The sequence below is a fragment of the Dipteris shenzhenensis genome, chromosome 29 (assembly GCF_047967505.1).
Source record: "Dipteris shenzhenensis isolate YYH24624 ecotype China chromosome 29, Dip_SZ_1.0, whole genome shotgun sequence".
In the NCBI taxonomy this organism is placed as follows: Eukaryota; Viridiplantae; Streptophyta; class Polypodiopsida; order Gleicheniales; family Dipteridaceae; genus Dipteris; species Dipteris shenzhenensis.
In genome coordinates, this window is record NC_141624.1 from 19366734 (window position 1) to 19381566 (window position 14833).

At 38.8% G+C, this 14833-nt stretch overlaps 1 pseudogene across 2 annotated transcripts; it reads right to left on the reverse strand.

Moving 5' to 3' along the window:
* Positions 1–1940: 1940 nt before the first annotated feature.
* LOC147882540 (putative pentatricopeptide repeat-containing protein At3g11460, mitochondrial pseudogene) lies at positions 1941–4939 on the reverse strand (annotated as a pseudogene). 2 transcript variants are annotated; one of them, XR_015543880.1, is made up of 2 exons: positions 4854–4939; positions 1941–4724 (listed from the first exon to the last, which is right to left on the reverse strand). The product of XR_015543880.1 is annotated as a putative pentatricopeptide repeat-containing protein At3g11460, mitochondrial pseudogene, transcript variant X2 (transcript). The 2 variants fall into 2 exon arrangements; XR_015543879.1 differs by having other exon boundaries at positions 1941–4733.
* Between the last annotated feature and the right edge of the window lie 9894 nt (positions 4940–14833).

A 14833-nucleotide genomic window follows, 5' to 3' on the forward strand; every position in this document is an offset into this window, starting at 1 on the left:
ATGAAGATAGGTACATCCACCGCCTCTGACTCTTCATTCCAAATTGGTGGTTCTAGCTATATCATCTATGTGTTCACATCTAGCAACATTGGATGTGTTGTTTTGCAGTTGTTGATTATGGCCAATGCCTGTATCCAATTGTTGATGTTACGTTGGCTATCACCTTATGTGGGTTTGAGTTCAAGTGATGCATGACTGGTGGCTATGGTAGAAGAGGTGTCATCAATACTCCTAGGTATAGTGGGCTTGATTTTCCCAGTTCCCAAGTTGATTTTCACAGCATTATCTCGATTCTAGATTGTGATCCTATTTGTACCCCAATCATGGAATATTGATGCCTCCCAAAGCCATGGTCTTACCAATAATACTTGGTATGCGGGTGATCCTTGGGGAAGATCTAGTATGGTGAATTGTACGATAAACTTGTCTCCCGTAGCTTTTGTTGGCACATTGTCAACAATTCCCAGAGGCTTCATTTTAGTGTGGTTGCCGAGGCGTATGTTGAATGTGGCATTCCTCATTGGTGGGAGGCTCCATTATTCATAGGTCCTTTGCAAGAAAGTTGAAACATGTCCCTTCATCCATTATTACAGGGTATTGGCCAAAGGCTTTATGATCTAGGGGGATGGGTACATTTTTTATGTCATCCTGAGCACAAAATTTCACTGATATAGCCTTTTGTTCCTCTTTAGGCGGTGAAAACACTATGTCGATTGTATCCAACCCTTGAAAACTTTCTACATTGTAGGACAATTTCTTAATAAGGTACCGATTGGCATTGTGATAGGGCAGCTGATTAAACTAGCTAGGGCCGCTCCATCTATTTGCATGTAGATTTGTTACTCTTAGGTTGGTGGCAGCTTAAATCACCGTGTCGATGTTGTGCGGTGTTGGTTTCCTATCCTCAACTATTACTCTTTGGTCTGTCTCAAGTTTTTCCTGTTTATGTTTTACCCATTCCTTCAAGGTGTGATACCGGCTCTCTCTACTCGGCGTTGGGGTAGACTTCCTTTGCTTCTTGAAGAGCACTAGGGACAGACACTTCCGGGATTGGCAAGGCTTGTGTGGCCTTTGGGCTTTTTAATTTTTGAGCAGAAATTAGTTTTTGTCATGCTGCTTCCTTCTGCTTTCTTGTTATCACCAGTGCCAGTTGCAATGCAACACTTGGTGTTGCCACATTGCGACTCTCAATGCCAATGATTCCGAGGGGTATATTTGGCTTTGCTTCATGGGGTGGTTGACGCTTTGCTCTAAGAGGGCAATCCATGCATGCATGCCCAACTCCACAATCTCTGCACATAGGTTGGAAAGTACTGGGGCTCCCTTTGTGAGGGCACTCAGCAATTCGTCTTATTTCCTCTTTTTCCTAGCATCTATTTTTGTTATGCGATCTAGGTTCGCATAGCTGAATTTTGAAAAGATGCTCCTTCTAAAGCCGTTTATGCATTAAGGATAGATGATGGAATGAATCTTTACGAGTAGTAAATGAATCTTGTAAGTTGCATTGGGCACCCTAGCTTTGCATTTTGGTTGGCACTCCAAACAAGCAATTTCTTATAAAAATACATGACCTAGTTCAATTGGCAAACTTGTCTATTTGAGGACTGGCAAGGTGCCCCAAATTGCACTTATTAATTAAGCTTGTTGGGATACAAGGCTTGCTTTAAGTCTGTCATTCTTAAGTCTGTCATTCTTTTTACATTATCATTATCGGTTGTAAGGTTGTTTTAAGTTTACTATGATGTGTTATTTATTAGCATCGACTGCAAGGTTTGGTCACAATGTAATATTAACCAACACATAGCTGAGTTTTCACTCCATTTTTTGTTGTTAGAGACTCACGGTATTTGTTTTAAGTTTATTATAATGTATTATTTATTAGCATCGATTGTAAGGTTTGGTCACAATGTAATATTATCCAGCACATAGCCATTAGGGCATCACCAATAATCCCCACAAGTACAGTTTCCTTCCTTGAAGACATGAACACGGTTTGCATCTCTAATAAGAATAGTTCGCTGCTCTATCTTCGATATAAGTGTGGTCGCTGCATGACAGTCATCACAAATCTGGAGATCTTTGAAAACACGTAGAGTTGTCCCATTGCGAGTATTGAGTATGGCAAATGCTATAGCCAGCCTCTCACTGTGCCCACATAGCCCACGTTTCCATACATCATCGGATATGTCCTCTGACAGATGATGCGAATCTGGGACATAACCTTCCTCCTGTATCTTAAGAAAAAGATCTTCTACCTTTGCATATATATGTTTGCTTTGGGAATGTCTTGTGTCACCCATTACAAAGCTATGGACAATTCCATCAATTTCAGTCCAACTGTGTCCCAGCTTATTCCATGCTGCTTGTCTCACTCTCATTGCCTCAACCTTTTTCTTGTGCTCCTGCATGTCAGCATCTGCATAGATGTTAGACATCAACACATAGGCTGTGGCATTCTTTTTATCCAACTGCAATGCATCCTCAAAGGCCTTTCTTCCAAGCTGTACATTACCCCACTTTCGACAAGCACCCAACACAGTAAGCCACACCGCAAGATCGGGTTTGACAGGCATCTTCTCAACCACGCCTACAGCCTCGTCTAAGTGGCCTGCTCGGCCAAGGAGATCAACCATGCAAGTGTGGTGCTTGATTGTTGGAGTGATGCCATAGTCTTTGCTCATGGCCTCAAAGTACTCATGGCCCTTATCCACGAGACCCCTATGACTGCACACATTAAGAACACTTAGAAATGTCAACCCATCTGGCTTTATTCCTTCTGCAGTCATCCTCTCAAGCAAATGGAAAACTTCTTCACTTTCTCCTAGCTGGGCATATCCTGTGATTAGTGCAGTCCATGAGACTACATCTCCAACTGGAAGCTTGTTAAACACTTCCCATGCTTTTGCAAGGGAGCAACATTTGGCATACATATCGACCAAGCTGTTGGCAAGAAAAGGATCTCTTCCCAAACCCTTTCTGGCAATCTGGGTGTGTATTTCTTGGCCCTTGTCTATGGCTCCTATGCTGCCACAAGATTTTAAGCTGCAAACAAGCGTGACCGCATCGGGAGACACACCCTCTAGTTGCATCTGTTTGAAACAGTTCAACGCTTCCTCACCAAGCCCATGTTCAGCATATCCTGAAATAAGTGCATTCCATGAGACTATATCTCGAGCTGGAAGCTTGTCAAACAATGCCTGGGCTCTTGAAAGTGAACCACATTTGGCATACATAGTGACCAAGGTGTTGCCAACAAAAGGAATTGCCCCCAACCCCTTTCTGGCAATCTCCACGTGTATTTTTCGTCCCTTGTCTATGGCTCCTAGTTCACCACAAGCTTTCAAGCTACAAGCAAATATGGCAGCATCTGAAGACACACCCTCCACTTGCATTTGTTTCATACAGTTCATGGCTTCCTTACCAAGCCCATGGTCAGAATATCCTGCGATCAGTGCAGTCCAAGAAACTACATCTCGAACTGGAAGCTTGTCAAATATTTCCTGTGCTTTTGCAAGCAAGCCACATTTGGCATACATATCAACCAAAGTGCTACCAACAAAAGGATCTCTTTCCAACCCATTTCTGGCAATCTCGGAGTGTATTTCTTGGCCCTTGTTTATGGCTCTAATGCCACCACAAGCTTTCAAGCTGCAAAAAAACGTGACTGCATTTGGAGAGACACCCTCCAGTTGCATCTGTTCCAAACAGTCCAACGCTTCCTCACCAAGCTTGTGTTCAGCGTATCCTGTCATTAGCGCAGTCCAAGAGACTACATCTCGAACTAAAAGCTCATCAAACACTTCACGTGCTTTTGCAAGGGAGCCGCATTTGGCATACATACCAACTAAGGTATTGCCAATGAAAGGATCTCTTTCCAACCCCTTTCTAGCAATTTGAGAGTGTATCTCTTGGCCTCTTTCTGCATTTTTCATCGTGGTGCACACCTTCAGTAGGGCCACAAAAGTATGCTTGCTTGGATGTACACAATTCTCTTGCATTTTCTGATACAGGTTAAGGGCATTCTGTGACTCCCCACATTCAATATAACCTGCGATGAGAGAAGTCCAAGAATACTCATTCGGATCAACCAACCTATTAAAAACCTGCAGGGCATCACCCATGTTTCCACATTCCACCAACATTGGTACAAGGTAGTTCCCGAGAAATACATGGGCTTCCAGTCCACTTTTGCACATGTAGGCATGCAAACGCTTGGCATATGCTAGATGTTTCTCTTTTCTGCACTTCTGCAAGATGCGTATGGAGTTCTCAACCGAAGGTAGCTGAGGCATCCATTCCAAAGAAGTAAATGCCTCCTCTAAGCTCAACATCTCCTTATCTCGTGCATTAAATGTATTCAGCTGTACTTCAGACCTGATACTGGCATTGGAATTGCTTATACTCCCTACCAAGCCGCGGTCTTCACAGATTGTCGGAGCCTGGCTAGTGTATGCTTTGGCTCCCTGCATTCCATTACTTCCAAAATCCATTTTCTCGAACATGTCCTTAGGATTGTACCAGCCGGCTAAGCAGAGCGACTCCGTGGTGAATGTATGCTTGAAATCTAGAGCCTTTGGATTTGCCTCGTAAATTACAAGAGACGTGTTAGACTAGCCAATATCCTGGAGTAATTCTTTAACTGTATAAATCATGTTGTTGCACTCTTGCGGTTGTCCCAAAACTGGGAACGATCTGTGAAATACTCTTGCCATAACTTAACCTACCTGAGAAGCCTTGACACCAAGAAAACAGTGAGAGAAGTGTAGAGAAGGAAATTCAGTGATGTAAATGATGGAGACTGAAATTTGAGGAGGAACAAAACCTCAACGTATTGAGCTAGTGGAAGAAGAAACCTGAAACAGCGGAATTGGAAAATTCAAATCCTGGCGGAGTATATCTCCACTGGCTCCCCTGCTTAGGGCAGCTCTCCTCCCAGCTACATGAAAACTTTCCTTCTTCCATCCCGAGCAGTTTCACATGGTGTTTTACCATGTGAGATTACCCCCCCAAATAATAATGCTTGGGCATTGCAACGTTGGGCTAGGATTTATTATTTAAAAAAAAAACAAGTTGAGTTACATTCATAAGGCCTGCCGTTAAGATTATTATATGTTTGTATAAATGAGTGAATCGTCCGACCACTAGATGAAGTTAGTTCCTGTTAGAGTATGTTGTTATGGTTTGTTTGTCCATATGTGGTCTATAATTGAACCGTGAACAATTGTTGGTTGTTGAATTAATTGTGTCATATGTATTTGTGTCATGAATGTATGCAAGTCTTTAGTTATTTTGTTTGGGTTTTTAGTTAATGTTGAAGTCTCCTCTTATTGTTGTTGGTGTGTTTGGTTGTATGTTTGAAAGGATTTTTTGAAGTGGATACAAAAGTGTGGAAGTGGATGATGAAGGATAATTGTATACGTTTATTAGTGCAAATTTGTTCATGTTTGTGTTTTTGAAGGTAGTTAACAAGCATTCATAACCTTTGTTTTGAATGTAAAATTCTTCTTGCAATTGCATTTCTTTTTTATAACATGTTGCTATTCGTACTCCATTTGTTTTTTGTAAGCATGTGAAGTTAGGTAACAATAGTGTGTTGGATTTGTTATGCAATTCTTGTAAACAAATTATTGTGGCACTTAATAGGCTTTTATTATGTAATATGTCATCACAGTGTGATTTTAGGGCTCTTGTGTTAAGAGATTGTAATGTGTTTTGTTAATTTATATTTGTTGAGAAGTTTTTTTGATGTGGAGTCCACTATCATTCATTTCGTAAGCATTGCATTTCGTTGATAACATTCTTATCTACTTTGATATGTTTTTCTTCTATTGGATTGAGGAGGTATAGGTTGTTTGGGTCTTGTACACATGAGAGCGCTGTATACACTAGGCCATGTGCTTTGATGGATGAAGGATCAAATGCAAGGGAATCCATTGTTAATCCTTGCGAACGATGGATTGTTCGAGCTGCAGCAGGTTGTATTGGGAATTGTGTACGCAAAATTGTGTTTGACAAGTAGTTTTTTCCTATTCGGAAGTCACATGTGATTGTATGTATTGGTGTCCAATTTAAAGGGATCTTTCATTGTAAAGCGAAGTGGAATTGTAGCAAGCATTTTTACCAATGTCGATGTTGGTGAACAATATCCATATTACTTTATGACCCCCTTGTATGGTGGAGTCTTTGAATACACCATCGACGGCATTAACTAACCCATCTGAAATGTCAAGATTTCTTGAGCGAATTTCAATTATCATTTCTGGCTTCAACAATAGTATTGTGTGCAATCCTGCAGTATTTTTTGGATCTGTTGGTATAGCAAATTTTTTTGCACATGTTTTGTGCTTTTTGTCAATAGCATGAAGAATATATGGTTTATTAGTTAGCAATTCAAATACTTCCTTGTTGTGGATATCCTTTGTAGAGTTTGTGTAGAATAAGTGAGGTATATTTTGTATGTGTTTTGATTTTCTGAGGAAGTGTGTGTTAATGTATGTAATGTCTTGCTCTGTATGTTGTGTAGTTCTAATTTTGTTGAGGATGTCAATGTACGTAGGATTTTATTGCCGCATTGATATGCTTAATTCATAAAGAAGGACTTCTTTCCAATATGATGTTATCATTGATGTGTTTCTTGATTGTTTCATGAAAACCCATGAATCTTTTGTTGGGCTTGCTTGGCATAAATCTTCGCATAAGATAACATCAATTTCTCCAAATGGTTCTAGGTGGTTGTGTTTAATTTCACGATGACTCATGTCAGCAGCCACCAAAGTGCTGTAGCCTACTAAAGAAACTTCATCAAATAAAACTAGTTGAACATCTTTATATCGTTGCAATAGCTCTTGCAATGTTTCTGCTGAAAGGCTTGTATAGTGGGATGCCATGAGTGGCAATCGAAGAGCTGCATGGATGGTTGTGCTGCCAATGTTGAATGCCTCTTTGCCTGTATATGCCAACATTAACACCTTTGGAAGGTTTATATTGTTGGTTTGTTTGTGAGAGTAATGTCTTAATAATGATTGGACAATTGCCATAAGTGTATATGTTTTTCCCGTTCCTACGTTTCCTGTTAAGAAGAGATGTGTTTTAGTATTTGAGTCTAATCTTTTTTTCAACATGATATCTTCGAGAATTAGGCATTGCTCATTGTTAAGTTTTCTTAAGTTTGGGTAGAATTCATTATTTGGTGTTACTTTATAAGTCAATAATGTGGTTCTATGTTCTTGATTATTTGTTTTTTGTTTGGGCATTTCAATTCCAATGTCATATTTGTGAATGTCATGAAGTTTGGATTTGGTAGATGATGATTTGGAAGCACTTGAAGTGGAATTTGATTCTGTAGGAAATTGTGGAATAAGTTATCTCCATTTTTTGGTTTTCTTGAAGCATGTTTTTCTATGTCTATGAGTTTGGATTTCTTTTTGTGAGAATGGGAACAATGATATGTCTGTAGAGATGTATTTGTCCACAAAAGCTTCTATCTCTATATTTGTGGATACACCGAAAATTGGTGTGAAATCATCCAAAGAAGTCCATGATTGTGTTGGCTTCCTCTATTCTGGAATTCAGTAATAAAGAAGAAGTCATTGACTTGCCCCAAAATGGTGTTATCTTTTCATAGAAGTGTCTTGAGGGCTTGGAATTTGTGGACATAATATTGGGCTATCGTAAGAGGGTTTGATCGAATCAAGTTCCTCAATCGCATGTTTAAGTTAACATTTGGTTTCTTCAGGGAGATCGTTTAGCATTTGTAAAACTTTTTGGCACAGGACAATGTGATGAAGAATGAAGGTGCCCCTAATTGGTGTAACATTGCAAAGAGATTCTTCTTGAGATAGTACTTGTAATCAAAAGATGTGCAGAATGAGAGAAGTCTCAATATCCTATGCTTGATTGCAACAATTTTTCAATGTTTGTATCCAAAAGTGCATCTTTTACCTGTAGAGTTCTTCCATTTATTTGTGCCTTTCGTATTTGAACCCAAGATGACGAAAGCACTTGTCGGACTAGTATTTTCATTATTTTGAAGAAGAGATTTTCTATGCAAAATGCAAATTGACGATTTATGTTTGTTAACTCCCAAGAAGAAATTACTTGGTTTGAAGTACGTTCTGGAATAGTATAATTTCTAGGACTACCAAAGAATCAATTTGGAAATGCAAGTTCTTCACAATGTTTGTCTTTGAAGATACTCAAAGGGGAGTATCCTTCAGAAGGAGTGATTGCAATGGTTTGGTTTTCAAAATCAATAACTTGTTGACTTGTGTATATTCCATGAACTAAAGTATCGGTTTCAATATACTCGTCAATTGTTTCATTGTATTCATCATCTTTGTTTTCATTTTGTAACTCTTCCTCTTGGAAAGATTTTACATGTTCCTCCCAAAGAGTATTTATGGACACATTGTATTGCATGTACAAAGTGCTTTTCAATAGTTATTTTAGAGCAAGCATTGTGAATGTAGGACGAACAATGCCACTCATGTAGTTGTGTTTTGTGTTTAAATGAAATTTTTTGCTTGATTGCAATTGCAACTGTCGTTCTCATTGAGGAACCTCGCCAACACTCGTTGTGCTCTATCGATGTTTGCAAATACATTTATGACACTACCATGTAGGACATATTGGCCTCATACGTCAACTCTCGAATTTGGGCAAATGGTATCCTAATAGAAACTAAGCGTGCTTCAACGTTATTAAGTTTTATTGTGTAGGTTGTTTTAGGAGACATCTTCATGTTTTTGGAACATAGCAATGGTACTTTATTATTATTGATGTCTTTATAGCAAATAGAACAAAGAGATTGGTTTGAAGAGTGAGAATTGTCTATATCAATAGCATTGCTTTTCAAGAAAAGATTATGTTTTCGCTTTACATTACGCAATTTGCTTTTAAATTTCAATGATCCACAATAAATGCATGGGTGGCTTGGAGTATCTAATATTTTAGTTGCATAGTATTCTTGTGGAGTTATTCGATTTCGTTGTCATTTGCGTTCACAAGTTTCAGCAAGCATACTTGTGGTTGGAATTAGTACTTTCGTTGCAATAGTAGTGTTTGAAGATATAGCTTTTCTCATTTCATATATTTTGTTGAGAGTTGCTTGTAGGGAGTATTTACTCTCCAAAATATTGCTATGAAACAACAATGCTATATCTTTTGCACACAGTGTCGGATTTTGTAGCATAAGAGTGTGCAACAAGTTCTCATCTTTTTCCATCCGACATTGTATGTACATTTTTGTTTGAGATGACATAGTTGAATAACTCTAGAAATGTCCATTGACTCATCTAAAAGTAAGGCTTTGGTAAGTGCTTGTTTTGCCTTCCCTATAAACATTTTCTTTCCCAATTTTATTCCCTCATAGCATATCAAAGTGATCGATGTTCCAAAGATGGCATGAAAACATTCAAGTATATCTACAATGAGTGCATGTGAAGTTGTAGAGTTTTCTACTAAGTTGTGAATGTTTTGCTTTGTTAATGACTACATTATTGTGCATACCCAACTTGTGCCATGGTGTATTTCTTGCTATAGAAGTCAAGCAAATGTTCTCATAAAGTGTAGTTAGTAATTGTTCATAAGTTAGAGAAGGATAGAATTGGAGAAGGCAAGTGAGTGTGTTTGTGTTCATTGGGTTGTTACATGTAAAATCTTCATTTATCCTTAGTTGCTTTTGTTGAAGACATTCAAAAGTATTCATGTTGTTCCACTAATAAATGTAAGCCAAGATAAACTACAATTTTAAATGAAAGATGATGAAAGTAATGTCAAATCATTGAATAGTTGTATAACACAAAAGTGGAGGATATGCATTATGAAAAGAGTCATACATCATACATTTGCTTGAAATGCAATAATGAAGCCCGAACTATTTATTGTAAAGCTTCCAGTAGGTTTGATAGTTCTAAGCTTTCTTCGAGCCATCATGAGATCTTGATCATAAAGTTCTACAAAAGGAACTCCTAGGCAAAGCACAATGTCAACATAGGGTCAACGAATGTCACAGGAACTTGTTCTCCGCCACATTGAACTATCTCTACTGTCAATGAAGGGATTTGGGCAATGGCTTGAGCACTCTTGCAAGAGAAGTAGTAGGGTCGAAGAAGATCCTAGGTCACACGAAATCTACCACAAACCTTGCATACGTATTCCAGCAAATTGGCATTGATGTTGGTGAAGTGAAGAGTACCAAAGACCTAAAACAAAAACAAGAAAAGATTAGCAAGTTTTTATGCAAATGGACTTAAGTTTAAATGTTGTCACCAGTGTTCCATAACCAAGATGAGTTACTTGGCTAACAAAATCTTGCTTAAGGTCGTCTTTGGTTGGTCCTTCTAGAACGTCCACCAAGATGGTGAAATCGAAGAGACAATTGTTCCCTTTGCCTTTAAGAATGATGAATTCTTCAAGATGTACATAACAACTCCTTCATTGAACTCTTGGACTAGTTGAGTAAGAGTGGACTTTCTTTCCTTGACAACTGTATAACAAACTTTAGGATTACCTCCTTTTGGTTACACGTGTTTACCCATAAAAGTAAATAGCAAAGAAACGTCAATAAAAAAGTTAACTTACAACAACTCTGTCTTCATCTCCTCTTGGTCCATCTACAACTATGATTTGGTCTGCCATACCCTCATAACTTGCAACTTTGATAATGACTATTGCAAGCACCCCCATAACATTAGAGATTGACAATTTTCTGAAGTTGATATTCTTTGCAATCCAAGGCACATGTGTGCGAATGTAGTGATCAGGCTCTAAACGAAGGTTACCTTCAAAGGGTTTTCCTCTAATGATACAAGTAGTTGCATCAACAAGCAAAGAAAACTTAGAAGTCGTACCTTCAATTGGGCCTTTTGTCACAACAGTTGCACCCTCTATTCTATAAAATTCACCAATTTTCAAGAAGTTGACAAATTGGTGAATGTATGTAGATGGAATGAGCAAGGTTATTGTATGTGAACAAAATTTGTCTATTAAGTCTCCTTTCAAGAAGGTGGGGTGCTTAGGATTGAGGACCTTGTAACTGCCATATTTGCAAAAAAGTTTTCCCTTAAAGACAAACCTATATGGGGCACAATCTGATAGTTGTGTAATTTCTAGAGACACCAAAGTATTACCACCCCCTACAAAGTTTTCTTTTGATGGCACAATGGATTTTGCAATACATGGAAATTATGTGGTAATGCATTGTATGAATTTACTTCATCATTTTCTTCCTTGGCTGCAAGTTGCTTGCTTGCTGCAAATGCAAGAATAAGAAAAAGCAAGTTCCAAGAATTTAACTTACATAAGAAGTTTATTGAATTTTCTATTTGTACATTACTTCTATTTATTAACTAGTTTTACTTAACAATTGCAAGCAATAGCAACAACATCTTTCTAATTGCATATAATGTAATTCATGTATCATGAAATGGTTTTGCAAAACAAATTCAAATGCCAATATTATTTAAATTGAAAATAAGTCAAATGTAAGGTCTTCTCAAGAATACATAACATGTTCTAAGAGAAGATAATAAACACAGATTTCAATCCATTGAATGTTCAATCAGAATCAATGTTGCACTACTACACACGGATCCTATTGCGACGTTTACGTACCGACGCTTAGCGCGGACGGGGCACTAATCGTCGGTATGAAAAGCGCGTCCCGTAAAGCATCGCTATATAGCGACGTTAAGCAAAAGTCGCTATATAGCGACGGTTATAAAGGTCGCTATATAGCGACTTTTAAAGGTCGCTATATAGCGACACTAAGATACTATGTTATAGCGACGTTTTTTAGAGATGTTTTTAACTCATATAGGCCTTAAAAGTTAGTTTTTTCCAATGATAAAATTTTTTAAATTTTCATACATGTTTGATCTCATAGAGAATAAAAATACGAGAGCATGTACATGTTTGATCCTTTAAAAGAATAAAAGTACAAGAACATGTACATCAAGTTTGAAGCTCATATATTCATGTCTACGTTTGAGACTTGGTTTCATCCTAAGCCAAGTCTAGTGTGCCAAACAAGTCTATCTCCAACTCTATATTGAGTTGATCTCCTATATCATCATCGTACGTTCACCATAGACTTGATCATCTTCTTCAATAAAGTCGGGTGATTCTTGATGATTGTCATCTTCTTCCTCAATATCATGATCTCCATCTTCCTCCCATATGATGTCATTATGCACATCTTCGTCTTGGCTCATATTGTGATCTTCATCTTCTTCTCTAAATCCATCTGGATCAATTGGATCCGGCATTGGTAGTGGCATCTCCATAACCACATGATCTCTATCTTCATATCCACATTGGTAGTGTGAAGGTATATGCACACCACCCTCCTCATCCTGTCTCAAGATTTCGTGTCGTGTACGCATGCAATATTAATCATGAACTCAAATAGCAATGACTTTTTGATGATCCATCACCATGTGCACCACCATGTCCCTTCCATCTGCACACCTCTAAAGTCACAATACAAAATGCAAGGAAATCCTTTAAGATCCAAAAATTAGCCACCCATGAGCTCCTTCCCTCTCTTCTTCGATCAAGTGCCTTGAACAGATACTTTTAAGGCATAAGTGTCGCTATATAATGACACTTAGGGTTAAAGGTCGTTATATAGCTACTTTTAGGGTTAAAAGTCGCTATATAGCGACTTTTAGGGTTAAACGTCGCTATATAGCGACTTTTAGGGTTTGAGTTTTTTAATGTTAAAGGTCGCTATATAGCGACACCAAAGAGTCGCTATATAGCGACGGAAAAGCGTCGCTATATAGTGACGGAAAGCGTCGCTATATAGCGACGCTGTGGATTTAAACCAAAACCCGTCGCGATGCGCGGCGCTTTCTTTTGCACTCTCTAATTTCTATTGTAAGCAAAGCGATCTCTCCTCCCACCTATTTCCGACGACCTCCCACTCCATTCTCCACTCCTCACCACTACTCACCCCTCTCCTAGCTCTTGTGCTCCCCCTCCACCCTTCTCCCTCTTTGGTTTCTTGAAAGGAAGTTTTTGAAGAGGTGAGTCTCTTTGAACAATGTAGGTAGGTTTTCTGTGAGATTTCGTTTTGTGAGTGCTTCTCCTTGTATTGCTAAAGCTCCTTACTAGTTTTCATGCTTGATTTCAAAGGATTGAAACAAAAAATGAGATTTTAAGAAAGAAAGAAGACTCTTCTCTTTTGTAGGGCTAGTCCACAAAACACCGAGCGAGACGTACTATTCCAAGTAAGTGCTTCCTCTTTTTTCCATTTGTTATTTTTCTAATTTGCATTGGCTTGCAGCTAGCGCCTTAAGTGCTAGCTGCAGTGATGGGCGTAGGAACCTTCTCTTCCCCTCTCTTCCCTCTTCTCTCCTCTTCTTTCCCTCCTCTCCTTCTCCTTCTCCTTCTCCTTCAATCTTTCCATCTCTTTCCCCCTCTTTTTTCCTCTTTCGTTTCCCTCTTCTTCTTCTCTTTCCCCCCCTCTTTTCCCTCTTTCATGCTCATGCTCTTATGCTCATGCATAAGGATAAGCATAAGCATGAGCATAAAAGAAGGAGACATATGTCTCTTTTTCCCTCTTTCCTTTTCCTCTTCTTCTCTCTTTCTTTCCCTCTTTCCCCTTTTCCAATCTCTCTTTTCTTTCCCTCTTCTTCTCTCTTCTCCTCTTTCCCCTCCTCTTTTCCCTCTTTCATGCTCATGCTCTCAGCTTATGCATGAGCATAAGAGCATGAGCATGAAAGAGGGAAAAGAGGAGGTGAAAGAGGAGAAGAGAGAAGCTTATGCATAAGACTCCTCTTATGCATGAGCATAAGAGAAGGAGACATATGCTCGTGCTTATGCTTATGCATGAGCATAAGAGAAGGAGACATATGCTCATGCATAAGCATGAGCATATGTCTCTTTTTCCCTCTTTCCTTTCCCTCTTCTTCTCTCTTTCTTTCCCTCTTTCCCCTTTTTCAATTTCTCTTTCCTTTCCCTCTTCTTCTCTCTTCTCCTCTTTCCCCCCCTCTTTCATGCTCATGCTCTTATGCTCATGCATAAGCATAAGCATAAGAAAAGGAAACATATGCTCATGCTTATGCTTATGCTTATGCATGAGCATAAGAGAAGGAGACATATGCTCATACATAAGTATGAGCATATGTCTCTTTTTCCCTCTTTACTTTCCCTCTTCTTCTCTCTTCCTCTCTTTTTCCCCCTCTTTTCCCTCTTTCATGCTCATTCTCTTATGCTCATGCATACGCATAAGCATGAGCATAATGCTTATGCTTATGCATAAGCATAAGAGAAGGAGACATATGCTCATGCTTATGCTTATGCATGAGCATAAGAGAAGGAGACATATGCTCATGCATGAGCATATGTCTCTTTTTCCCTCTTTACTTTCCCTCTTCTTCTCTCTTTCTTTCCCTCTTTCCCCCTTTCCAATCCCTCTTTCCATTCCCTCTTCTTCTCTTTTCTCCTCTTTTCCACCCTCTTTTCCCTCTTTCATGCTCATGTTCTTATGCTCATACATAATCATAAGCATAAGCATGAGCATAATCATGAGCATATGTCTCCTTCTCTTATGCTTATGCTTATGCATATGCATAAGACTCCTCTTATGCATATGCATAAGCATAAGCATAAGAGAAGGAGACATATGCTCATGCTTATGCTTATGCATGAGCATAAGAGAAGTAGACATATGCTCATGCATAAGCATGAGCATATGTCTCTTTTCCCTCTTTACTTTCCCTCTTCTTCTCTCTTTCTTTCCCTCTTTCCCCCTTTCCAATCTCTCTTTCCGTTCCCTCTTCTTCTCTTCTCTTATGCATAAGCATAAGAGAAGGAGACATATGCTCAT